The sequence below is a fragment of the Condylura cristata genome, unplaced genomic scaffold, assembly GCF_000260355.1.
Source record: "Condylura cristata isolate star-nosed mole 26May11 unplaced genomic scaffold, ConCri1.0 scaffold00002, whole genome shotgun sequence".
Taxonomy (NCBI): domain Eukaryota; kingdom Metazoa; phylum Chordata; class Mammalia; order Eulipotyphla; family Talpidae; genus Condylura; species Condylura cristata.
The window spans coordinates 34,537,803-34,565,239 of NW_004567103.1; the positions used below are offsets into that span (position 1 = coordinate 34,537,803).

Sequence of the window (27,437 nt, forward strand, 5' to 3'; positions counted from 1 at the left end):
AAAACCATCCAATAATTATTTTTTATTACAAAATGTATTTAGCTTTAGGTCTCCCTGATGGTACAAGGGTTTAAGTCTCTTCACAATGAAGCTATAGGCAGCCACTGCAGCATGAGTTCCAGCCCTGGCCCAGAAGCAAACCCACATGACATAGCAGACCTCTCCTATCTTACCCACTGCTTGCCTCAGCAGTGTATTTCATTCAATCTGCCTGTTTTGCTCCCCATTCTATCTCTGGTAAATCCTCTTACCTCCTGTACCTCAAGCCTATGGCCATTTCTTATGTGCACAAATAAATGTTTAAAAGAAAATACATTTGCCTTAATATAAACACCCTAAGATCCATCTATGTTGCTATAAAAGGCTAAATTTCATATATTTAATAGATGATAGAGTATTCCACAGATATCAAAATTATTTTATCAGTTAACTGCCAATTGGCATTCTGGATGGTTCCATGCTTTGGCCATTTTATGAATAATGCTGCTGTGAAAACAAGATGCAGATATCTCTTCAAATTACTGTTTTGGATAAATATTTCAGAGTAATTATTATTATTTTAGATCTTATTGTATTTCTATCTTTAGTCTTTTAAGGGATCTCTTCTACGCATTTATGACATCAGGTCTTACACTCATGTTTTTAATACATTTTGAATTATTTTTGTGAATGGTGTTGATTTTTTTTGCATTTGGCTCTGCAGGTTACCTAACACTATTGTTGGAAGGACTTTCCCTTCTCCATTGTATGGACGTGGCTTTGTTATAAAAAATTAACTGACTAGATATGCCTGGCTTTGTTTCTGTGTTTTCATTGGTCTGTGTGTCTTCTTTTATTCTTATTGTTTTGATTACTATTTTTTTTTTGTACTACAGTTTAAATCAGGAAGCATATCTCCATTTTTTTATTTTTATGCTTTATTCTAGCTCATTTTTTTATATTTCTTCTGTAGAAGAGAAAGAAACCAGCAGCAATGAAGATTGAACTAGAAAATCTATGCAATATTTACTCTCAAGAGTTTTAACTAATGTTTCTCAGAAGTTAATTCACTTTATCCAATTCCACGAAATGCTTAGTCATTTTGTGGTTCCAAACAAAATTTAAAATTTTTTCATCTACTTCCTTGAAAAATGTCATTTGATAAGAATAGTGGCTGGGTGAGTGAGAGGCAAAGTGAGTCCAAAAACTGCAGTCATTACCTTATGACTCAATCCAGGCTAAGAAAACTATGTTACCTTTACCACTTCTCCCTTTAAGACCAAACAAAGCGCCAAGCTCTGCCCAGAACCTATTTTACAGTCATAGTTTCAGTGTTGTGGATCTTCATGGTCCACATCTTCAAAGCCCTTGATTCTCAAGCATCAAGGACATGGGACTACACAAAACCTCCAGTCATATTCTCCATGAGTCAACACCATGTCCTAGAGGTTAGTCAGCAAGCACTATGGTACCTTACCTTCACTGAAGTTGTCATCTGTGCCAGTGCACGTACCACAAAGCCTATTCTTTCCCCCTTTTTGTGCCACTGAAAGGATAGACACCTCTGTAGCTAGACCAGAGTTCATGCCCCTCTTCTTACTCCACCACTTCAGCTAACAATCAAATGCACAATCAAAAGAGTTATAGGGCGATTCAATGAAGTAAGCAATAAACTGGGGAGAATTCTGTGTGGGTAATGGTTGATACAGAGTTATGTTTAAGAAAGATGCTTATAGCAGCTAGATTTTGCACATGTTGTAACATCACCTATGATCTTGATTAGTTCACTTTTATTTGCTCATGGCCTGCTGCATCAGTAAAAATGGGTGACTAATTATGTATTAACTACAGATCATGTTATAATGAAATACATTGGAAAAGGGAAGCTTTTAATAGCAGTCAAAAGGAAATTCTTTTTGCATAACTCATTATTTTCTCCTAAAAATAGCAAAATATTTAAACCTACTGAAACCTACTCATTAATTATTAGACTTCTAACAAGTAACTCATTTTTTTTAAATAAAAAGGCACATTTCTTCTGTAGAAGAGGAAGAAATCAGCAGCAAGGAAGATTAAACTAGAAAATCTATGCAATATTCACTGTCAGGAGTTTTAACTAATGTTTCTCAGAAGTTAATTCACTTTATCCAGTTTCACAACTTTCTCTGCTCAGTAATGCATAGTCTACTATCACAGTTTTCTATAGCTCAATATCTAGTGTTTGCTGTAAATTTCACATTTAAATTTGATTTTTCATGTAGAAACTACCACTTTACCCATTTAATTTAATGGTATCCCTTAAGTAATAGCATTTGAATTCTACCAACTTCTTCAGTCTAATATTTTGAACCCAATTCCTATTTTTTTTCATTTTCTATCTAATCAGTTTCTAAATAATATTCCTTTTTATCATAAAATTGATCAACTCTGAGGTTTTTTACTTTTATTGCATTCTTCACACTTGTATTGTTTTAATTCCTAAGAATTAGCTCAGTATATTTCTCCACCACTCAAAATCCTTCAAGGGTCACTAATTGGTACTGAATCCCATCACATTCCCACAATTTAATGTTGATTCATGTAAATTTATACTTAAATACACTAATCTCATAACTATTTCAATTTAGTTAAAATTGTATTAACTTTTCACTCAGTATATCTTTAATTTCTCAGCTTAATTATGCTAATTTCCTAATTAAACATCTGATACCCTCCAGATCATTCATCTGAGGTTAGGGCCAAACTAACATGACCTATAAAATAATTATAGTTTGAGAGAGAATATGAAAAGAAAAATTGCCATTATAAATCAACTTTAATTTATAATATAAAAAGCTATCATTACAAAAAAGTGTCCATTTGTTCAGTTAAGAAAATTTCTGTCTTTTTATGTCAACCATTCAGTATTTAAATAACTGCCTTAAACTGGGACTTTCCTATGGATTTGAGCTTTGAAGTCAAAATCCATTGTGAAATATTTTCTATTATCATTTACACATGAATAGTAATATCTTGCTTAGGTCAAGTAGAAGCCTGCACCAATAGCATATAAACAGCACATTTATGTGTCTAAGTTAGAGTTTTCTCCAATAAACATTCATGAATTTATTATGCAGTCAAGAAACACATACACTGATATGGTTTGTAATGTTGAATGTATGGGAATATGGGAATATTTTGTAAATATTATGTTTTAATTCTGTGTTTTAAAATAGAAAGACTTCTAAGGGTGTTGTTTTACTTTGTTTTATATAATCAAATACATCTAACTGTGAATTTTATACAATTATATAGCAGGTACTTTTATACTTAACTTTGTTTAGTCGCTGTTCAAAAAGAACAGGTCATATTGAACACAGCAAACTCACTTTACTTTTTTATTATAAGAAATAAAATATATTATCCTAAGTAGGCAAGTATAACTGCTGTGCTTATTTATATTTTTATACTTAAAAAAATAGAGCTTTTTAGTTATCACAAAGATAAAACATCCCAAGGCAAAAAAAGTTTATCAAAGTCCAGTTAATTTTTACCTCCTTTAATTAGAATTTGTTAATATATTTTAATTACAAATGTACATCAATGTATTATGATTTCTCAATTGTCAATGTTTTATAGCTCATATAGACTAAATTTATGCCATTCCATATGCATGTCTACTAATTGGCTCTAATATAACTGTTTAAGAAGTATATTTAAATATGTGTCATATATACTTTATACACATGTTATATAAATGACTTTCAGTCCTATCTAATGAAGTTGCCCAGACTCATCTCATACCAGTGTAAGAAAGAATATGACACTGCATTAGTCAACTAAGGAATTTTTTAATTTATTTCATCAACCTCTTCTGTTCCTGTCATTTATAAAATTAGCACTTATATTTAGTTTTTACAACTTTTGATTTTCAGTTCTTTCTCAAGGACTTTAGCACGTTCATTGCTTTTCTTACCTTTTGCCATGCAGGACTGAGAATTTTATCTTTCCAGCACCTAGCTAATCTTTGAACTATTTTAGCAGCATAGCTGAAATCTGAGCTTGAATTATTCAGATCACTTTTAACACACAACACTGATGCATAGTAATTCATTTTACCAGTGAGAGACAGTCACAAACATTTAGTCATATAGTACCATAAATAAAATAAAATAGAACATTAGAACAATATTTATGATCTCCTCATTATTTTATTCAGAGAAAATTCTGAGAAGAAATTTCTAAAACAAAACAGGAATATGTTTGATCATACAATTGAAAAAGTCAGAGGTGTTTGACTTCATTAAGATAGGACTCGGTGTCTCACGCTGTCATCAAAACAGTCGGTCTGTCTTCACAGCTGACTCTGTTACCTTACCCAACATTTTTTACTTTTATATTCTGGCCTCAAAGAGTTTCAAGATACCAATAAGAATTTAAGGTACAGATCTCTCCAAATAAGGCATTTTAGAGAATTTTAGAGTTTCTTACCTCAAAGAAATGAAGTCCTGTCCCAGGCATCATGTGTGAAATTAATAAGCTGAGCTTCATTAAAATTCTGCCTGGAAACTCTCTGGCAGCACAGTGGGTTAAAATACAGCACTATGAAGCTATTCTCAGCCACTGCAGCATAAGTTTGATCCCTGGCAAGGGAGGTGACCCACATGATGCAGCAGACCTCTCCTATCTGGCCTGCTGTTCCCTTCAGCAGTGTTATTTCTGCTTGTTCTGTTCCCTACTGTGTCTCTGGTGAATCCTCTCAGCCTCCTCCCCTGACCCCTTGCACCTCTGGCCTGTACCCTAGTTGTTGTATACATACATACATAAAACGTAATAAAAAATCTGTCCTGCAAAAGATCATATCAAAAAATTAGAAGATGTCAGAGACTGAGAGAACATGGTCATAGAAGACACAGTGGATGAAGATCTGGTATCAAATAAATACTGAAGTCTTAAATGTGATCAAGAAAAGAAATAACCTATTAAAAGTTTCAGTGGTCTTCCCAAAGAAGATTCACAGATGGCCAGGGAACCTGTGAAAATATGCTAGAGTCTATACTCTAAGTTAAAAGTCAGAGGAAACTATTACTTCCTTCTTGTTAGTCAATTTTAAAATCAGAAAGCAAGAATTTTGACTTTCCAATAGTTTTCCTTTTTTTACATGTCCCCCACTCTCAAAAGAATGTCACATAAAATTTATAAATGACTCTAAGGACATTTTCAGAGAGTTTGAAATGTGGACAGCTATAAGCCACCAAAATAATCCATCTTGCTAGAAATTGCTACTTCAGAGATGAAGAAATGAGCAATTACCATTTTTAACTAAAAATATCTGTTAGTAAGGTGATTACATTTTTAAAGTTGTGAAGCTTAGTATACTCTAACAAAATTTTTATTTCAGCCTTTTCACATTTCCTTTCTTTTCCTCCTTCATAAGTTAGACATATATCACCTTACTATGGAGAAAATCTTTAAAATCCTGTTCATCTCATCACAATTTCTCTTACCTCTACTGATTGTCAGTAAAGTATCAGACACAAATGGAGACTATTTTAAGGATTTTTGGAAGAAAACAATTAAATCACCAAATGAAGTGCAGTAATAAAAGTTATGATTTTGATTACAATCAGCTTGAATTTGATCTCAATTAGCCTTCCTTTCTTTTTTGTGAAATGAGTGTGAGGGTTAATGAGGTTTTTTTTTTTACTGTTAACAAGATTAACTGAGAAAAATATGAAACTTGTACATTTGAGAAATTAAGTGTTAAAAACTTTTTTAAAAACTGGACCCTCCCTGGTGGCGCAGTGGGTTAAAGCATTGCACTGAAAAGCTAAAGCCACTTCTGCACGAGTTCGATCCCCACCTGCCCAGGAGGTAACCACATGGCACGGCAGACCTCTCCTGACCCGCCTGCTGCACCCCTCAGCAGTGTACCTCGTTGATCTGCCTGTTCTGCTCCCCACTCTGTCTCTAGTGAATCCTATCACCGCCCCTGCACCTCTGGCCTGTACGCCATTTCTGTATGCATAAATAAATAAATCTTTAAAAAAATAATAATTGCCTGTGGTGCCACTATTTTAATAGGAAAACTTCCATAATAACATTATAAATGGTAAAATTAGTGAATGATCATTTTGCTTTTCTAGTGAATCTATGCGAAATTCATCTTTAAATATTTAAACCTTATGTTTCTAAGAAATATTATATTTAAAAAGGACCACTGTTATTTTTCTGTCATTTTTGAAATTTTACCCCAGTCCCACACAACCACATCAGAATAAAGCACAAAACCTGATTTAGATAAAAATACAAATTCTTTCCCATAATGCCCTGATGCACTCATATGGGACTCTCACAGTCTCTAAGCTCTTTTCTTTTTTTTTTAAGATTTGTTTATTTATGCATATAGAACTGGGGTACAAGCCAGAGGTGCAGGGGCAGTGAGAGGATTCATCAGAGACATAGTAGGGGACAGAACAAGCAGATTGATGAAGTACACTGCTGAGGGGAGCAGCGGGAGAGACAGGAGAGGTCTGCTGTGCCACCTGGGTCACCTCCCTGGCCAGACAAGGGATGGAACTCATGTTGAAGTGCTGCCACTAGCTTCACAGTACTGTGCTTTAGCCTGCTGCACCTCCAGAGAGGGACCATAGTATCTTACCTCTAGAAGAAAATTTAGAGGCAGATTCTGAACGTTATGTTTACATCCCTGCTTGTAGTAACCTTTTTAATAGCCTGTTTTGGTTTCTCTCCCAATCCCCGACAGCTTGAAAGCTTTATTGACCTGGTGCGCTCTTTACTGAGTTGCTGAGAGAATTGACTGATAATTAATAGCTCCCACCTTCATCCTTCTCCAAACTGTCCTCAGTTGTTGGTAGTGATTTTCTCTGTAACTACCACTCTGTGTGACACCACACCCAGAGTGGCACATACACTAACAGGAGTTACTAAAGAGAGACAACCCTGTATCAAGGAAGGACAATCCCAACATGCGATTTATGTTCAGAGACCTCTATCTATGGATTGGGCCAAATTTTACACATTTCTCAGATTTTACCTGAGATCACATGCTTATTCACCTCATTCTGATTTCATTCCTTCTCAATGTTTTACCTAGTCTCACAACCACTCACTTGGTAAATCCTTTCCTCTAGCTCTTTTCTATGAAATACTGACAACAAATTTCTTTCTTTGGAATGCCTTATATTTCTTTCAGTTTCCAGATTAGTTATTTTATTGAAGGATTAGGTTTTCCTCTCCATTTTACCTTCTTATCCATTGCTGCTATGTTCAAGTACTTGAATATATTGTTTCTTAGCAACCTGAGGATTAGAGCAAGATAAGCAAAAATAAGGGCACTTTTCCTAATGTCTACCAGGAAAGTAAGTTCTTCGAGAACAGGGACCAGGTCTTTCCTACCAAAAGTTTGACACTTAGTAGATGATCAATTAATGTATTTTCAATGAATGACTTGGGTCCAAAAACCGTGGTTTCTAATGATACAAATATTTTCAGAGATATATCTCAGAGATAATTAGTATGTTCTCAAATATTATTTCCCTCAAATATCAGCTACATTAAGTCAGAACGAAATTATAGGTAAAGAACAATTGAAGTTGCTACCACTAGTGGTAGAACATTATTGTTCACTCTTGGATATAGTGAGTACTTAGTCTATCAATTGTTAGAGATACTTTTCATTCTGTTGTCAACTTCTGAAGATTGATATGTATTCTTGACCAAATAAATAGGCATTAATTCACCTCAGCCTAGATATAGATATGTAGATCATTTCAAGTATATATACAGAAATTATAAATACAGATATTCATTATAAGAAAAAATGATCTGTCACTTTAATTTGTATTTTTTTTTTTACTTACGAGTTCTGGATGTAGGTATTATTTATCTTTGCATTTAAATATTTAATGAAGAATGCATTCTTTTCATACATACATGAGTTTATATTTTAATGGTATAGCCTACCATAAGTGTCCTCCCATTCTACCATGGTTATCATGTACACCTGAAATGTCCTTAGGAGTCTTCTTTAGTTGCTGAGATTTTTTGATTAGAATAAGAAATAGAATTTCATTATTATTTCAGTTAAGAGTAGATTCATGTAATTTGAGAAAGTTTAACACTAGATGGCAGGCTGAGACTATAGCCACCTAACTTCTTAAAGCTAAGTTTAAAAAGGATATGATACTTTTTCAAAGTAAGTGTTAGGAATTTGCACATAAATACTTCATATTATTTTTCAATATATGCATTTTTATATATTCAAATTCCATTATATTTAAAAAGTATTACTTGTATAGAATTATATAAATCATAAGCAAATTATTGAGGAGAAAATTATGAACTGCCCTTGATTTTACAAGTGATATAAATATGGCAATAACTGAATAAAAGCCTATGTGGCATCTTTAGAATTTAATGGTTAGAATGTCAAGCAAAATATAGTGTGTGGTAAGTTAGTTTTTAAAAAAATGTTAGTTATTTATGCATACAAGAACTGGGTACAGGCCAGAGGTACAGGTGTCAAGGTTGGGAGGATTCACCAGAGAGAGAGTGGGGAGCAGAACAGGTGGATTAACTAAAATATACTGCTGAGGGGGGCAGCGAGCACCAGGAGAGGTCTGCTGCACCATGTGGGTCACCTCCCTGGCCAGGGAACCAACTCATGCTGCAGTGTCTGAGGATAATTTCATAGTGCTCACTTTAACCCGTTGTTCCACCACAAAGGGCTCTATACGGTCAATTAATAAAATGCTACTTAGGTCAACATGTGTAAACCCAAACTAAGATAAACTACTTACTTTCACAGTCAAAATTGATGTTCAACCAACAAGAATTTTAGAATAAATTCACAATAATTACATACCCAGAAAAGGGCATGCTTTTAAATGCCAAGTAAAACTATCCTAACCTGAACTATTTTAACACGTTGGGAAAAGAGATGTAAGTTTTCCCAAAAATTACTTACTTGCTCTCAAATATTTGTGTATCATTTGTCAATGCAGTTGGATAAATACAAGTAACCACATATCATTTTTCAATATGGAAAGCTTTTGTGTGGTAGTATAAACTGGAATGCAAATTGAGCCACTGGATCACATTAAGGATCCAGTTTAGCCTCAGGAAATTCATTTTTTAATCCTTAGTTAAGTAAGCATACATAATCTTATGGTGCTGGATATTGATTTTCATTTAAGATTTATTTATTTGATCATACAGAACTAGGGTACAGGTCAGAGGTGCAGGGGCGGTGAGAGGCTTCACCAGAGACAGAGTGGGGAGCAGAACAGGCAGATCGACGAAGTACACTGCTGAGGGGGCAGCAGGCTGGCCAGGAGAGGTCTGCCACGCCATGTGGATCTCCTCCGGGGCAGGCGGGGATGGAATTCATGCGGAAGTGGCTTTAGCTTCTTAGTGCTGTGCTTTAACCTGCTGCGCCACCAACGAGGGCCTGGATATTGATTTTTATTCATACCATGACATATCTCATTTGCCAGTCTTTTAGGGAAACTCAAACACCCATGCGTGTTTCTATAAAAAAATTCTGGGTTCACTGGAAGATCTAAATACATCAGAATTAAGTAAGAATCAATGAAAACAATAGGCACCTTTTTTTTTTTTTTAAGATTTATTTATTTATGGTACAGAACTGGGGTACAGGCCAGAGGTGCAGGGGCAGTGAGAAGCTTCATCAGAGACAGAGTAGAACAGGCAGATCAACGAAGCACATTGCTGAGGGGAGCAGCGGCAGGCCAAGAGAGGTCTGCCGCTGCCATGTGGTCACCTCCCGAGGCAGGGATCGAACCCATGCTGAAGTGGCGTTAGCTTTTTAGTGTTGTGCTTTAATCCTCTGCGCCACCAGGGAGGGCCATAATAGGCAGATTTTTTTTTAAAAAAAAAGATTTATTTATTTGTGCATACAGAACTGGGGTACAGGCCAGAGGCTCAGGGGTGGTGAGAGGCTTCACCAGAGACAGAGTGGGGAGCAGAACAGGCAGATCGACAAAGCACACTGCTAAGGGGAGCAGCGGGCAGGCCAGGAGGGGTCTGCCACGCCATGTGGTCACCTCCGGGGCAGGCGGGAATCGAACTCATGCGGAAGAGGCTTTAGCTTCTCAGTGTTGTGCTTTAACCCGCTGCGCCACCAGGGAGGGCCAATAGGCAGATTTTTAACCAATTGTTTTTGATATGTTGTCTTTCTTAGGGAAACTAAAGTATTATATAGTTTGGTAGTTTTATTTTATATATGGGAACTTGATATGCCATTTCAAATTTTAAAAAATGTCTGCTTCTTCAAATATTATTCATAGTGAGTATTTTTCAAACATTATGATTTTCCTTCAAGATGATAAGTTATATGCACAATGAGAGTGAAAAATCTGTCCTTTGGCTTTAATAATAGAAAATAATATATTCACTTTAAGAGTCCACATAATAGATCCAGAACATTTTACTAAGCAATTCTTTTAGTAATAAACTAACTTGGAAAATTCTAAACCATTGCTGATATAATAAAAAATATCGGGTTATCATTTCCTTACTAGAGAAAAAAATCTATTTGAAGTAGACTTTATAGTGCTTCTTAAACTATTAGTAGATTTTTAATCAAAGTATAGCATATATGTTTGTTGACTATATACATTATCTGATTATAAGTAATAATTTTCAAACAATTGACAATACAGACAAATCATTGACTCATGACTTAATAACTGAAAAACTTCACAGACATCAATTTAAATGTTTTCTTGCCTTCTCAATGGGAACTGTCCGTCCATGATATATTTTTGAAAAAAAAAATTTAAAAATACATTTAAAATATTTAAAATATTTTTTAAAGTGCTTTTATTTTGTTTTTGTAACAGAACTATGTGTACAATAAGATAGTCACACAGATTCAAAATTGGCCAGTTCACCCTGTAGAGAACTAAATTTGTCAAACCATACTTTTTGATCTAATTTAACTTTGTCAAAAAATATAAACAATCCACAGGTTCTGATTTTGTGTCCTTCTGAATGTGAGTCAAAGTGCATTTCATATGGTAGGTGGCACTCAGTATTGGGTGAATATGGCACTTGTGAAACTCACATGGGACTATGAGTATATTCATAATACTGCATGTAGATTCTGAGAACAAGTATGACTATTATTAAATATGTCATTTTCATTTACATAGCACTCTTCAGTTTAGTAGGAAAACTTTTGACAGTGCATCATGTTTTCTTCTAAGACTGCATTGGGAGCTTTAATTGCTAGTTACAGAAAAACTACACTTAATTTTGTATATGTATGTGTGTGTGCTATATAAACTATGCTATAAACAACTAGAGAGCAAGATACATTCTACTTTCCCTTCACCTCCAACACAACTCATACATTGTCCTCAAAAAATAGGCTGATCACTGTTCACTAAATGACTGAACCTGTTGTCATTCTATTCTGGAAAGAGATTTGGTGTATGGGTGGATGGATGGGTGAGTGGGTGAATGGATAGATGCATGGATGGATGTAGAGACAGAAAGACATACATACACATACATTTTATGTAGTTAGTGTGTGTGTGTATAAGTGTGTGTGCATGATTAATGCCACAATTTGGCTAAAAAAAACCACCTCATTAATCATTGAAATATTTTTACTTTTTTCTATTGCATTTTTTCCTATATTTGTCTAACATGTTTCAATGTGTACTTGAGAAGTCTGCATTATCTTTATTTTCACTTGTCCCTCCATGCCCATAGAGGACCACAATTATTTTATCTGAGGTTTGTAAAATAACAACTCCTTAGGATTGGAATAATGGAATGCAGTTCACCTGACATTTCTAAGGGGTAGAAGAGACAAACAAAAATTATCCAAGAGTCTTCATGCACTATAACTATGTTCCTGACCAGGTGCTATAACCTCTGTTAGCCATCCCATTTAGTCTAGCATTTACTTAATAATGGAGGGGAGAGAAGATGTGCTTACGCATCCTATGATGTATTTTCAAATCACAGATTTTTGCCCATTCAGCAGGCTTTTCTAGAAATAGACAAATACAATCAATGAATCTCTGGGGAAACTATTAATGCTTTTTGCCAATTTGATAGCAATCTCAGTTTTTCACTTCTTAAAATAAAAAGCTATAAATTGATTTCTTTTAGGTGTACGCTCTTACCCATAGTGTGAGAGACAAGAAAACATGAGCCATGATAATTCAGATACTAGAGGTCAGTGTTTGATTCCATTCCAAATGTTAAGATCGTTTTATTAAAGATCATCCTGGAAACTGTCAAAACCAGAACTAGATTTTCAAGTCTGGTTCAATCCCAGCATTTTCTACTTCATTCCTACTGATTCCTTGAGCAGTATGCTCCCTCTGTAGCAGAATTCAGCAAAGCCAAAGGTTTTCTGATTAGTCATTGCTGTGGGGCCAGAATTGGCAGCAATGACTTTTCTTCCTAAAGTTTGAAGGAAGTTACTCAATGAGCAGTCTCCCAAAGCAAAGCAAAAACCAAATTCTTAACTGGAAATACAATATTCTCTAACCTGGCCATTTAATTCCTCTGGTTATTTTCTCTCTCAAGAGCCAAATAGGTATAACTCAGTTTCTTACAAATCTTTAGAATGTAACTGATAGAGATTCAGATGTAACCCATTTTACATGTATGTAATTTTCTTGACCATGATCCTATTGATCTTAAAATCAAAGTTGGTCACAATTTCCTTCCATGGATTCAGGTCATAAAAATGTCAAGAGAACATACTGCTTCAGAAAAGCAATACTCTAATTTATGTTGCCTGGCCACTTTGTTAGTCTATAATTCAAAAACAAAACCACATGCAAAAACTCCTTGTAGTTTGAGCATGTGGTTTTGTTTTTGAATTATAGTTACCTGCCACTTCTCAATCTCTCCAGCCTCAATTTTTTTTAAAAAAGGAATAATTATTATAACACCTATTACATAAATTTGTTGATTCAAAAGCCTTATATATTTAGATATCATTTCTTCCATTTCTATTAGTTTACACATGATTAAACATGCCAATAATAACTGTTTTATTGCAATTTAGGTTTCAGGAATTATATTATTCATGTATCTCACACACTTATCACATTGTATAAAGACAAGTACATTTCACTTACAAAGCCACCCTTGTTTCCTGTCTAGATTCAGTGATTTACTAAACACATTTATAATAAAATTGTATTTTGAAACACTTTAGCTAAAATATAAAATATATTATATACTTATACTATTTAATCATATGTTTATAACTTATTGGCACCTTGAGATTTAAATAGAGCATAATTTGATATAATCTAGTACATACTTTCTTATTTTATAGGTGATAACATAATTAAGTCAAAGTTTTAAAAATACATTGAATTATTTTAAGTTTGTGACTATGATCTCAGATGGCTATTTTCTTCAATTAATATACACAACAAATAATTCTATGTATATGTTTACACACAATGATTTTATTTATGACACACATGTACTTATGTCATTTTTTAAGAAACTTTAAAAACTTAGAGTATAAAGTTTTTTATTTAATTATGGAAATGTAATCATAAAAGAGCTCTAATTATCAGACCTCCAAATTAATGAATTGGATCATATGATGGATACAGTTATTATTTTTCTGTGTTCATGAATGAAGAAAGATGTTTTATTAATAGATATAAAATTTCCTCGATGCTTAATAAAGTATAATTGTCTCCCCTCTCTCTTTTCCTCCCTCCTAGCAGTCCTTTCTCTTTCCCTCCCTCTCTACTAACTCCTTTAATCCTCTGAGCAGAATATATTGAGATTCTCTTCAAATCACAGTCAGCTCTGTTTGGCAAGTTCTAACAGAACTCAGTCAAGGTGAAATCCAGCCAGCTTTTACTGCTAAACAATGTATTCATACAGCATATGCTCTCTTGTCTGATCAGGCTGCTTCTTGCTCTTGTCCCAGAATAAGAAAGGAGTGTTGCTTTCCTGGGGTATGCTATTTGAGAAAGAAAGTAACCTAACACTAACTGCAGGCGGGGTTAGAGTGATGTAACAGGAAGCTCTGATGTTTCCCTTCTGCTGCTGAGCACATACAATGTGACAACACTTCCAATCTATTCAGAACAACCCTCTCCCTCCAGCAGAGTGTCACCTCCTGCTTTAGGACCAACAAGCTCTGCTAACTGGACCTCACTCTGCCTGCAGGACCACAGAGCAAGTCTTTCTCTCTTACCCACCTTGCCTGGGAATATATCTCTTCATCGGATTGCAGAAAATCAAATTCTATCCTAAGAATATTTCACCAAGAATTTCCTCAGGAGCTGTGCTGGGTAAGTGCATTATTCAAATAAATACATTTTTTTTTCTGAGTAGTATTCTCTTGTAGTTTGATGTTTCAACAAAAGAATTTAGTTTGTGACACTGAAATAATGTTGAAACATGTTCTCATTTATTTCACATGCTAGAGAAACTACTCCAAAATACATATAAAACCTACTACTATCAGAAAATATGTCAGTAATGTTCTAAAAATATTTAACAAGTAATAAAAATCTGAATGGGTGAAGAAGCATACCTTTGAATAAATATGTATGAACAAGTTTCTTTTAAATTAGTCCTACAAATACCTAAGTTTGAATTTGACAGCTGAAAAACATTTTCTCCCAGGAAAGTCTTTAAACTTCCCATGTAATCAGTATTCTAAGGGTTGAACGGCTAATTACTTGAGATTCTGGGGTCTCAGAATCTCACTCACTCAGTAGTTGAACAAAATGGAGAATTAAAACAAAAGTAGTCATTTTGATATGTTATATTTGTCTTCTATTTGGCTTTCACCTCTATGTACACAAATATTTCTAACTATTAAACTAATGGGGTTTTAATTGTTTGTTGATATCAGATACATTAAAGTCTCTCTTTTAATCTTGAACTATTTCCTCTGTATCTGATCATGGAGTAGACTGCATAAAAATAAAAAAAGCAAGGATTGAGAGAATGTTGAGATTTCTATATTAACTCTAATTTCAAAACTCTTTAGCTAGCAGAATGTATTACTTCCATTTGTTATCTTCTGCAAGTTTTGGGGGAGATGGTATGACACTGAGTTATCTGTGAATGAAGAAAATAATAGAGGTCTCCCAATGACATTATCAGTTTATAAAATAGATAAATTAAAGAGTGTACTTATAAAGAAACATTCCAGGAGGAAAACCCCACTAAAATTTTGAAATTAAATATCTGTTGATTCTTCTTTCAATGGTACAGACTATCCTGGAAAACTTAAACTAGTGTCTAGTTAACAAATTGTTGGTATGGAGGTATCACAAATTTGTTGCTGAGAAAAATTAGATGTCAGATTTCTGTTCAAATTTTGTTGACTGACACAATTTATATTTCGTATTATTTCTTACCTCACTAAAATTATACTCTGAAAAATGTCTGTCAATGGGAAAATCTGGCACTTAGCCTCATATAATCTGATACCTTAAGAGAACTACAAACCCATTTTCAATAACTTTTTTGCAATTTTCTCACAATTTTGTCCACATAATAATGGGAATTTCAATTATGGTTGTTATTATATATTGTATTGTACTACAGTTGGTTCTTTACCTTCTTCTGTCTTTATTTATATTCAATTCCCAAACACATGTGGAAATGGTAAAATGTTTTTAGAATGTGAATTTGTAAATATCCATTAGATAATTCAGAGAGAAAATGGAAAAATCGCATTAACTATCTAACCCAATATCTTGGTTTAGTAACAAAAATTAAAATATCCTTACTGTCAAGCTATATTCTTAAAATAATCTATTATGTTAATATATCTTATAATAAAGAACTCCCAAACTTCTCAATTTGTATTTAATTTCTAGTCAAAACTACATAAATTTCTTACATAATTTAATTAAGATTTTATAACTGTACTTTGCATTATGGCTTGTGATTTGACTTTCAAAGACTTCTGTTGAAATACATTAGGCAGTGAATACTTCAGGGTATTTTAGCAAAACTAAGAAAGTAATTGGAAACATGAAATAAGAATTTGCATTATTATTTCCTGAAATTTGCTTTCTTTAATGATAAGTGGTGTGAGAATATTAATATATGCTTTTAATTGTAATAATTAGTTTATTTTGGGGGGTGGTATTTCCCTGTAGCATCTTAAAAACCAAGGCACAGTCTAAGGTCAATCAGTACTAAGTATGTAAATTGGGAAATCATGATGAATAATATACTTTATCTGAAATATGTAGTTATATTTAAGAGACATGATTTTGGTTACACAGCTGTATTTTTTTCTTATATTTCTTAACATATGCCAAGATTTTATTTTATTTTATTAGTTAAAATATTTAATTTTTTTAAATATACAAAATTATTCATTACTTTGGAAAAACAGAGAAATAATAAATATTAGAACACACTGTGATTTTAAAACTTGTTTGACAAGCAGCCAAAGTAAACTTTACTCAATGTTGATGACTAGGATGTAATAAGGTTTAAATGGAGTTAATATTTCAGCATCTTTATGAGTGCTTTAATATTGACTTGCGTACATTTTATCATTATTTAATGCATTACAGAAATTTGTTTCAATGAAACATTCAAGCTAATATTAAGACCAAAAAAAAGATTGACAAGCTTTATGCTTCTGTGGAAACATTCCTTGATAACACAAAAACTATCAGATTTCAGCTAATGCTATTATATATTTCTAACTTTAATCATGTTTGAAAGCATTATAACAATACATTGTTTTCAATTTTGTATGCATATGGTTAAAATTTGATAATAAATGATTTTTAAAAACTATCTTCCAGATTTTAAAACAAAATAATCTTCACAGCACCAAAGTATGCACTAAAGATAATTGATTTCAAGTTCTACAGATGATCTTGAATGAAGCTTAAAAATAAAATTCTGGCTATTAAGATGTATAATAATTAAGATGATAACATTTCTTAAACTAAATATATTCCAAGATCATTATTTTAAGTTTTTGACATATTCATTATCTTGTTTGAGAGCGATGATTTTTATTAATTAGCATAGGTTGTATCATTTCTATGTTGGTAAGAAAGACACTTAGGGAAAAGTTTGATTACCCTAGTCTGATTCAATCAGAATACCACTAGTAAACAGCTTTTCTGAAGTCCATTTGTAAACTATCAATGTTATAATTTCTTAAGAAAGCTTTTTTTCCACCAAAGTACTTCTAATCATATTGCACTATTATTCGAAGGAATCCTCCCATCTGAAACTATTCTCATGAAAGTAGGTGGAAAATAAAAATTTACTAGAAATAAAAGAATAGGTCTGAATATTACTCAGATATTTCAATCATTCTGTCATTTTTCACATAGGTAAACACTTTTGTCCAATGACTTTTATCATAGCTATGCAACTAAAGTATATGGTTAGTTCTCACACTTTAATTTTAGTTTAGCTATTAAAGGTTGGTTAATAATTTAAGATGCATATTCTTAATTCCAAAATATACATAATTGAATGTAAAGTGCACTGTTGAAGAAATAATAGGTAGAAAATAATTCATTGCAATTTTGGAACATAAATATTGAACTAATGTAATTTTGGGGGGAAAATGAGTTAGATATATGACAATTAAACAAAAAAAAATGTTATACACTCTCTTGCAATTCCAACTGAAAGAAAAAAGTCCTCAATGAATCAAGTTTATTATTTTATCATATATTAGTGTTATAATAGCAATCTAATCAGATTATAACAAACAATGTCTATATTCTTCCTACTAAAGATAGATTAGAGTCACAAGCTGAGAACTGAGTTAGTTTCTATGTTAATATATAAATTTACTAGTATTATCATCATATAATAAGTTGTTTTTGTTTGCAAAAGTCATTATGACAGTATATTTTAAAATGTAAAACAAAGTTTATCTTTTTATTACTACATGGGTATAATCAAATGTATATTTTATACCTTATTATTATTTTACCTTATTATTAATTTAAAGAACAAAAATCTCAACTCAACCCAACATAAGTCTAAGTATGTCAGTAACTAACTAATTAATCCCTATGTTATTAAGACTGTGGTTCTGTGCTTTATTGATATTGATGGATGGAACCCAATTTTTCAGAGAAATCTTAGTCCCCTTAATATGGAGTATACTTTTAAATTAATAATGCTAATATGAAAAGCTTTTGTATAAATGTGTAGTTTAGGTTAAGCTGAGCTCAATTGTGTAACTCATAAATACACAGAGATATGTGAACATGTCATTTGGTGTCTTAAGTAGCAGTGCTATAGAGGGATTATATCAAAAGCAAATGGCTTACAAGGTTGTCAAATAACGGGTATTAGCATATTCATGAGCACTCAGATTTGGCTTCATTGATCAGAACTAAGATAACTGTATCTTATATCAAAGTACTAAATATGTAAAATTTACAAAAGAGTATAATTTGAATGTGTGGCCATTAGCTAACCTAAGATAATCACTTTGCAGATATTTGGTGCATAAGCCGTAATTTACCTCTCCTCTAAGGATAATTTAATAGAAAAATCAAAACTTCAGTATGTACAAGGGAAGAACAAATAACTTTATAATAGAAAATAAGGAAGATTAAAATGTCTGTAGACATTTTCAAATATGAAATAAAATGAGGGGATTTATTTTTACATGTTTGATGAGAAATAATATTAGAACAACTTATTTATATGTTTTATTAATCAGTCTATGCATCTTCTTTAAAAATTCACCTTCAAAGAAATATTTTGGTTTTGCAACTTAAAAAAATAAAATGCCAACATGCTTTATTTTCTAAGACAAAAGTATGAGGTATACATTTGTGTTTTAGAAATTTAGGTATAATCGTTTTTTGAAGACATTATTGAAATGAAATACACTTTAGACAGCATTTGTGTCACATGGTAAGGACATTGAGTATTTTAAAATATATTGAGCCCAGCTTCACCAATTCCCAGTTAACTAAAATATCTTAGAGCATATCAGGTTTATTTGGTTATATATATATATATATACACAAATAAAAAGAGAGAGATGTAGGTATAAGTATAGATACATATGTTGTTTTACAACCCTATTTTGTGACATTATTAGATGACACATATATCTTAATATCCCTGAGGAACAAATAAATAACTTTAAAAAAATCATCTACTACAGCAAAGTCTATATTCCCTATAACAGACTTTTCTCCTGAAGTCAGCTGTAGGAGAATCTTTCCATATTGCATGAATACAATAGAACCACCCTTTAAAGGCTGACTTGCTACTAAGATTATTTAGCTGGTTTCTTTAGGGGTTGCTATGTGCTATGCATAGTATTAATTAGTCATGAATAGACTCATTTAATCTCCTCCAAAAAATAAAATTATTACCTAGGCAATATTATGACTATCTTTGCTTGCTGATAAGAAACTCCAAAACTTAGGCACAGAGCTCCTAGTACCTTGCACAAGGTCATACTACTCCCAAATGACAGAATCAGGACGTACATCCTGCCATCAGGCTTCACAGAGATCATGCTCTTAACTACCCCATTCCCCTTTCCGGTTAGTAGCTAGTGTCTAGTCATTCCTAGACACACAATGGATGCTTTTCCCTGAACCTTAGGCTAAAGTATAAAATATGCCATTCTCCTGAAACAAAGAGTAAATAATCTAAGGTTCCTATGCAGTCTACAAATTATTGTGATAAGCAAGGATTTCTTTTTTTAAATCAGACTTAAAATCCTGTTTCTTTTCTACCAATTACAAAAAAAAATTAAAAGGAAAAAACCCTAAAATACAACAATTAAATTATGAGGTATATTATAAGAGTGGAACTTAAAAGTATTTAGAATCAGGTCATCCACATTTGAACCCAAAATTCACCATTTATAGTTCCCCTATCTCATCTATATAATGGAAATGACAATTATGATGACTTATATGTTTGTGTGATAAAATCCATGTAGCGATTCATAAAAAATGTTAGCATAGCACAAGATACTACATAGGTGTTCAACAAATTTAAGTGATCATCACACATCTTTTGTGAGGGCATACTGAGTTTCTATGTAGAATTTCATTCCAGAAAATCATTTTTAAGGGAAGGAAAACAAGTAAGTATGATTTGAGTTTTTAGACTGATTGATCATACTCTTGTCACCACAAAATATATGACCGATGTGATGATAAAATTAATAATCACCATCTGTATAGAATTAGAGCACTTACAAACTGTTTTTAGACATAATCTTAAAAGTTATATTTAAGAGAAGTCAGTGTTTTATTTTTCCTTGATACATGACATTCAAAAAGTACATGGCATATCTAAAATAAAACATCATTGATAATGGTCTGATTTTGACTATGATTAATCCTACTTTGTTCTGCTGGTATACTTACTATTATTAGACCTCTTATTATTGATTCTGTATAAAGTTCAATAAGGCTAATGATCCAGCAGACTTAAACTCAACATTTTAACACAAAGTAATAAAAGTTAATTCTTTATATTCCGTATGTGTGTTCTGTTGTGGAATACAGTACTGTAGAAATTAATGTAGATGTCTCTCAAGAAACTCAACAATAGAATTTCTGTTACTTTGCTGATGGTAACCCTTAGATGTGGAATACAGAGAGACAATGAAAAAGGTCAGATAAAGCCAAACTAATAACAAACCCTAAAGATCTACTGTAGAATTGAGGCTCCCAGAGGGGTGTAGGGAAAGCCAAGAACAAAGTAGGGAGGCTACACAATGGACAATGGTGGTCCTAAACACAATGGTTTAGACCTATGTAACCTCAATAAAAGAAGGAACAACCATCACAATGAAAAATAAATGGTTGTAATATTTCCTTCATCAAACAGAGGGCTGCACTTAAAGGATCTAGGAAAAATTGGCAAGTAGAAGTCATAATTGGTAATTTGCTCTCCTCCTTTCTGGATGCTTCTCCATCCTCAGAATTCCCTCACCGACACCTGTCTAATTTTCACTTTCCTCTTAGCCATATGCCTAGAAGCTACTTTCTGGCTATGGATGGTCAGAATAACATGATTTCCTCTACTAACCCTCAGAGGAATTTACCAGATTAACTTTTCCGCGTGATGAAATTAAAATCTGTATTAATTTCAGTATATTTTATTTGGGGAAACGTCTGTTCACACCAAAATTGAATCCAATCAGAGAGATTGTATTTTAACTCCTATCATTATGCCATTACTGATATGAGAGGTAAAAAGTTAAACAGTATAATCCTCATTTCAGCAAGCACTCATAATGTGTCAGATTCTATGTGAGATGCTAAAGGCCAGAAATATTGGGCATGCCCCTGGCACAGAACATCAGTTCCTACTCAGTGTTGTATGAGAGTGACAGTCAAAGGGTGAACTCTTAATCAGCATTGCTGCCACCACCCTAGTGTTCATCTTCTCACAAGAGAAAGTTAATGCCTTATCTATTGTAGGTGTTTTCTAAATCTATTTGACTCTATTTAGCTCAAAATTGTATGTACTTTGGTTATGATATTCTGAACTACCTTCTTTTCAACAGCTTCCAATATAATTTTGACCTCTCACACTTTACCAGATTTCCTTGGGCCTAAGCCTATTGTCAATGTCATGGCTGTCAATCAGACACTGTTCATTTTAAAAACAAAGTGAATGTGGTTAAAGAAAGTGATATTCTTAAGAATAAAACTTTGAAGAATATTTGGTTTCATATAGTTGAACCACTAGGAGTTCATATGAAATATGAGCAAGTATTAAGATCTAGAACAAACTAGACAAGGATAAAATATATAAAATAATTTTAACAAAATTTGTTTAATATTTTGATTAAGTTCCTCACAATAATAAATGTGTTTGATTATACATATTCTTAAGCTATTTCCTGTTCTGAGTGCCATATTACCAGTTCTAAAGTATCAGAAAAGTCTGTCTTTTTGATCATAAAATTAATGTATGTTCATATTCATGAACAAGTTTTCAGCCTACTTCCTTCAAAATAAATGATTAAGAGTTCACATTTGAGTTTTTAGATAACTCAACATCTTTTAATTTACCCAACCAGTCAATGACTGTTTAATGTTAATATAACTGTGACCTCTCAAAATTATATTAAAATCAAACCAACCAACAACAACAAAAAAATCTCTAGTCAATGTAGATGAAAAATCCTTAATAAAATCTTAGCAAGCCAAGTACAATAACATATAAAGAAAATTGTTTACCATGACCAAGTATGTTTCATCTCAGGGATGCAAGCTTTGTTCAACATAGGTAAATCAATCAGTGTCATCCATCAAATCAACAAAACAGAAGACAAAAATCACATGATAATCTTAGTAGATGCTGAAAAAGCCAATATCCAGATCATATGATCCAATATCCAGGTATGATAAAAATTCTCCAAAAATTGAATTAATGGAATCCATTAATTGAATTAATAGTTACATAGATATAACTATTATAAAAACAATATATGACAAACCCACAGCCAATATGATAGTCAATAGTGAAAAGCTGAGAAAAATTTCACTAAGATCAGCAATGAGACAGGGATGCTCACTATCATCATTGTTACTCAACATAGTTTTGGGAGTCCTAGCTGAAGCAATTAGGTAAGGAAGAGATATGAAAGCAAGCAAGCCAAGTTAGAAAAGAAATAAAACTGTCACTATTCATAGGTGGCATGCTAACACTTAAGAGCATAAGAAAGATCCTGTCATCTATCATTATCATCGTAGAAGAAAGGAATATAATTTCTCTTATAATCATGTCAAAAAGGATTAAATACCTAAGAGTAAACTTTATAAAAGATGAAGAACCTATACAGTAAAACTTGATATGGAACCACAAAAGGCCTGAATAACAAAATAATATTATGAGAAAAGAAGGACTATGGAAGCATCACATTTCTTGATTTCAAATCATTATTTTGATATTCAGCAACAATAATCAAAACAGTATGGCACAGGAACAAAAACAGAAACTCAGTCCAGTGGAACAGAATTGAAAACGCAGCAATAAATCCATATAAATATGGACAATTAGTCTTTGAGAAACATTTTGTCCATACAATGGACAAAAGACAGTCTTTTAATTAAATGGTGCTGGGAAATAAGGATAATCACATGCAAAAAAATAATAAAGTGCAATTAAAAAAGACCCATATTTTACTCCATACACATAAATTAATTCAAATGTATTAAATATTTGGACATGATAAACAAAGCCATAAAGTAACTGAAACACACTAGAAGACAGCTAACAAAGATGTATTTGAGAATACAACCCTGACAGCAAGGGACACAAAAGCAAAAGTAAACAAATGGGACTATACCAAATTTAAAATTTTATACATTAACTAAATCACCACAAACTAAAAAGGCAACCTACATAATGGGGGAAATTATTTGCATATCATGTACCTGACAAGAGGCTAATCTCCAAAATTTAGAAAGTACTTACATAATCCAACAACAAAGAAGTAAATAACCCATGTAAAAATTGATAGACACTTCTCTAAAGAAGACAGTTAGATGGCCTACAGACATATGAAAAAATGTCTGAAATCACTTACAATAAGAGGAATGCAAATTAAAACCATGAGACACTACCTTATCTCTGTGAGAATAACCCATATTTTAAAAAAAGGATGGAAGTAGCAAATACAGGTGAGGAGGTGAAAAGGGAAGTTTCATTCATTGATGATGAGAATGCAAGCTAGATATGGAGATTTTGCAAGAAAATCAAAATGTTAATTCTGTATAAGCCATCAATACCACTACTAGTTACTTATCAAAATGCATGAAGAATCTAATATGGAAAGGTCTGTCTATACCTACACAGATAGCAACCTGTTCACAGCTGCCAAATCATGGTACCAACCCCAGTTTCTTCTGATAAATGAATAGAGAGAGAGAGAGACTGTGGAGAATATAGTCAATGGGATATCACTCAGCTGAAAGAAAGATTAAATGGTGGCATTTGCAACAAAATGGATAAACTTGGAGTGATTACATTGAATGAAATCAGTCAAAAATTGAATCAATTTCACATGATTTCATTCATCTGTAAACCATACATATTATTAAAAAATTACACACAAATAAAAGATGGCATTTTTTTTTTTTTTGAACTTGGCTAAAGGAAGAAATGGTTCCAGAGGGAATAGGAAAAGAGTGGAGGAGAGGTGCAAGAGAAGCAGATGGGGTAGCAAAAAATGGACATGAGTACTTTGGGGGAAGGTCTTAAATTTTTTTGAATAAAAAATACAAAGAAGAACAAGTGACATCTGTGAAAAATAATTTCTTTTGTGTTCATTGTAGGATTAGATGATGACTGTGGTTTCCTGTGATAAAGAAAAAACTATTTTTTTTCTAATTTTATTCTCTTATAAATAAGATTAGAGCTAGGATATGCATATTCTTTATAATTTCCAGAAGAGGAATTGTAAAGGAAAGAGCAAAATTAATTTTAAGTATAAAATTATTCAGAATAACCCTGAAAAATGACTTTGTTCACTAAGTTCTCAACTATCACAACTTCAGTACCATGAAAGATTGCTTGTTCAAGGTCACAAATTCTCAGCTATCAAAATTCTAGTATCAAAAATATTCCATGTTCAAACTGTATACCAGAGACATTTACAGGGTTAGAGTGGGGAATGGGATCAAAAATGGAGGTGGGAGGAAGAGCACTGGACTGTGGTGATGGCGCACGGGTGAATTGGTGATGGGAAGCCCACAGGGATTACAACTGAGATGAAAAAAGGCACAAAATGATGTAAAAATAAACTATTATGTTATTAAAATATATATTTCATGTTCAAAACTCTTGAGCTTGCGAGTTGTTTCTGAAGCCAGAGCCCTCTGTAAACTAAATCAATCTAGCTAACAGACTCCTTACTTAGCAATGGGAGACTCAGTGCTATGTGTCCTCAGAGGGTTGGATTAAGTCTAAATGTGATATAGGTTCTTGAAATAGCATATGCTTTAGAAAAAAGGGGTTTGTGTTTTTTTTTTTAGATTTTTATACTTAGATGACACTGTTTCTTATTACTCAAAATAGTTTAGAATATTTTTTGCTACAGACTGGTCCGTATTTTTGTTCCAGACATAACTGTATATTTTTATCTGGGAAGATAAACAGTCTGTATACACCATGAGTTTTTCTGCTAGGGAATTATCACACTATATCAATTCCAATTTGAATGACACTTGGAATGAAATTAAGTTTATAATAAGTAGCAGAAATCACTGTGGGTCATATTACTTTATTGATGTAAGATTACAATAGGCATTGATGAAGGACCACTTACTGAATGAATTCAGTACCTAAGTTTATTATGTCTTCTCCACCCTTCATCTTGATGTATCATTACAGTACTGAACATTAAAAAAAAAAATTGCTTATTTATGGGCTTATATATAGTACTGCCAGCATTCAAGCAGTAGTGCCAGGATTCAAATTTTAAGGTCTTCTTTTTGTTAAATTCTTAACCTCCAGACAAGTTTGCTTCTTGCTAGTACATCTGATATCAACTGACATCAATTTAAAGAAATAAAGCACATTATTTAAAAGAAAGTTAAAGGGCCTCTCTGGTGACTCAAAGTGTTAAGTCTCCGCACTATAAAGCTATCCACAATTACTGCCACAGGAGTTCTGACTTGAGACCAGGGAGATGACCCGCAGAGGGCACAGCAAACCCCTCCTGTCTCTCCTGCTGCTCCCATCAGCAGTGTATTTTGTAGATCTGCCTGTTCTGCCCCCACTCTGTCTCTGGTGACTCCTCTCACCCTGCACACCTCTTGCCTTTATCCCAGTTCTTGTATGTATGAATAAATCTTTTAAAAAAGAGAATTAAAAATTGTAAGAATTAAAAAATATCAATTTCCTTTGATGTACATAAATCATTCTCACAAGATAAATCCTTCACCTCCCTGTAGTCTCTCCTTAGATGTATTTTTTTCTATGAGATTTACCTTACTCACTATTAAAATCAACCTACTTTTTTACTCTCACAACTGTTTTGCCTTTCTTCATATCTTCTAATTTGTTCTTGCTTTTTCCTGCAATGCTAATTACCTTGCAACAAAGCATCCACTACAATTTACATATTTCTGCTATTGTTTACTAGATGTCCATACTACTAACATATAAGTTCTGCAAGCATTTTTACTTTTTTATTTTTACTAATACATCTGAAGCTCAGATAATCCCTACAAATAGGTATTTAAAATTTGCTTACTATGTGATTCAATGCATGAATATGTTTCTTGATAGCTGTCTCCATTTCACAGAAAACTTTAAACTGATTTGATGTGACATTCTATGCAGTATAGAGTAGATGCTGTAGCTGAAATTGTTTGAATTATACTTGAAAGTGTTAGAATCAATGCACATAGCCAAGGAGAAACTATTCAGAAACTACCATTTTATTATTCTTAGGTCAACCTAATATTTATCCCTTCATTGTTTTTAAGGAAAATAAATTAATAAAGATGTTTTCTGTAATGTATTTAGTGTTCAGGTTTCACTGAATTCCAAAAACTGACCTTTCCCACTTGGGTAAATGAGAAGGTTGAGCAGTATTTTAACACAAAATGTTGAAGCATTTCCCCAGATGGCCAAACAATGGCTGAAATTGGCAAAATTTCTTGTTGAAACTGGCAGATATGCCAACTCTTGCCTCCCAACAAAAGTCTTACTCCATTACTTACTGCCTCCCCAGACAATAGCACTAAAAACTGTACAGAACGTAAAAACAAAAGCTTCACAGTGAAATTGAAATATAGATCAATCCTTTTAAAAATACAGAGTAGGGCAGAAACTCTGTCAATAAAATACACATTTGTTTGTTAAGTAGTAGGTTATATATTTGTTAATCTATCCTTTATCAAGCTTTTTAGTGTTGATTTTAGTAATCTGGTTTTATTGTTGCTATTATAGTTTTTCATCATTGTGTTATAATTTTTCTCAACTTGAAACTGTTAAATGGAACCCCAAAAGAAGACAGATTTTACTCTGAGAGCTATTTCAATAAACAAAGCACACATTTTAACTTAATTTACATAGGAAGGAACAATGAATGAATGACATTAAAAATGTAATTATGGCCCTCCCTGGTGGTGCAGCAGGTTAAAGCACAGCACTAAGGAGCTAAACTCACTTCAGCATGAGTTTGACCCCCAGCCTGTGGGTGACCACATGGCACAGCAGACCTCTCCTGGTCTGCCCACTGCTCCCCTCAGCAGTGTACTTCGTTGATCTGCCTGTTCTGCTCCCCACTCTATATCTGGTAAATTTCTCACCTTCCCCCCACCTTTGGCCTCTACCCCAGTTTTTCTATGCATAAATAAATATTTAAAAAAATATTTTCCCGCTGCTCCCCTCAGCAGTGTACTTCGTCGATTTGCCTGTTCTGCTCCCCACTCTGTCTCTAGTGAAGCCTCTTGCTGCCCCTGAGCCTCTGG

The 27,437-nt window shown here is 33.0% G+C and overlaps 1 protein-coding gene across 2 annotated transcripts in view; it reads left to right on the top strand.

Moving 5' to 3' along the window:
- The first annotated feature begins 14,084 nt into the window (after window positions 1–14,084).
- The window catches only part of CALCRL (calcitonin receptor-like), a 76,596-nt gene continuing 63,243 nt past the window's right edge, over window positions 14,085–27,437 (top strand). The window contains exon 1 of one of the 2 annotated variants that reach the window (XM_004674456.2): window positions 14,085–14,294. The gene's annotated coding sequence lies outside the window, so the exon portion shown is untranslated. The remainder of the gene's footprint in view (window positions 14,295–27,437) is intronic. The other variant, XM_012725763.1, reaches the window with a different exon arrangement.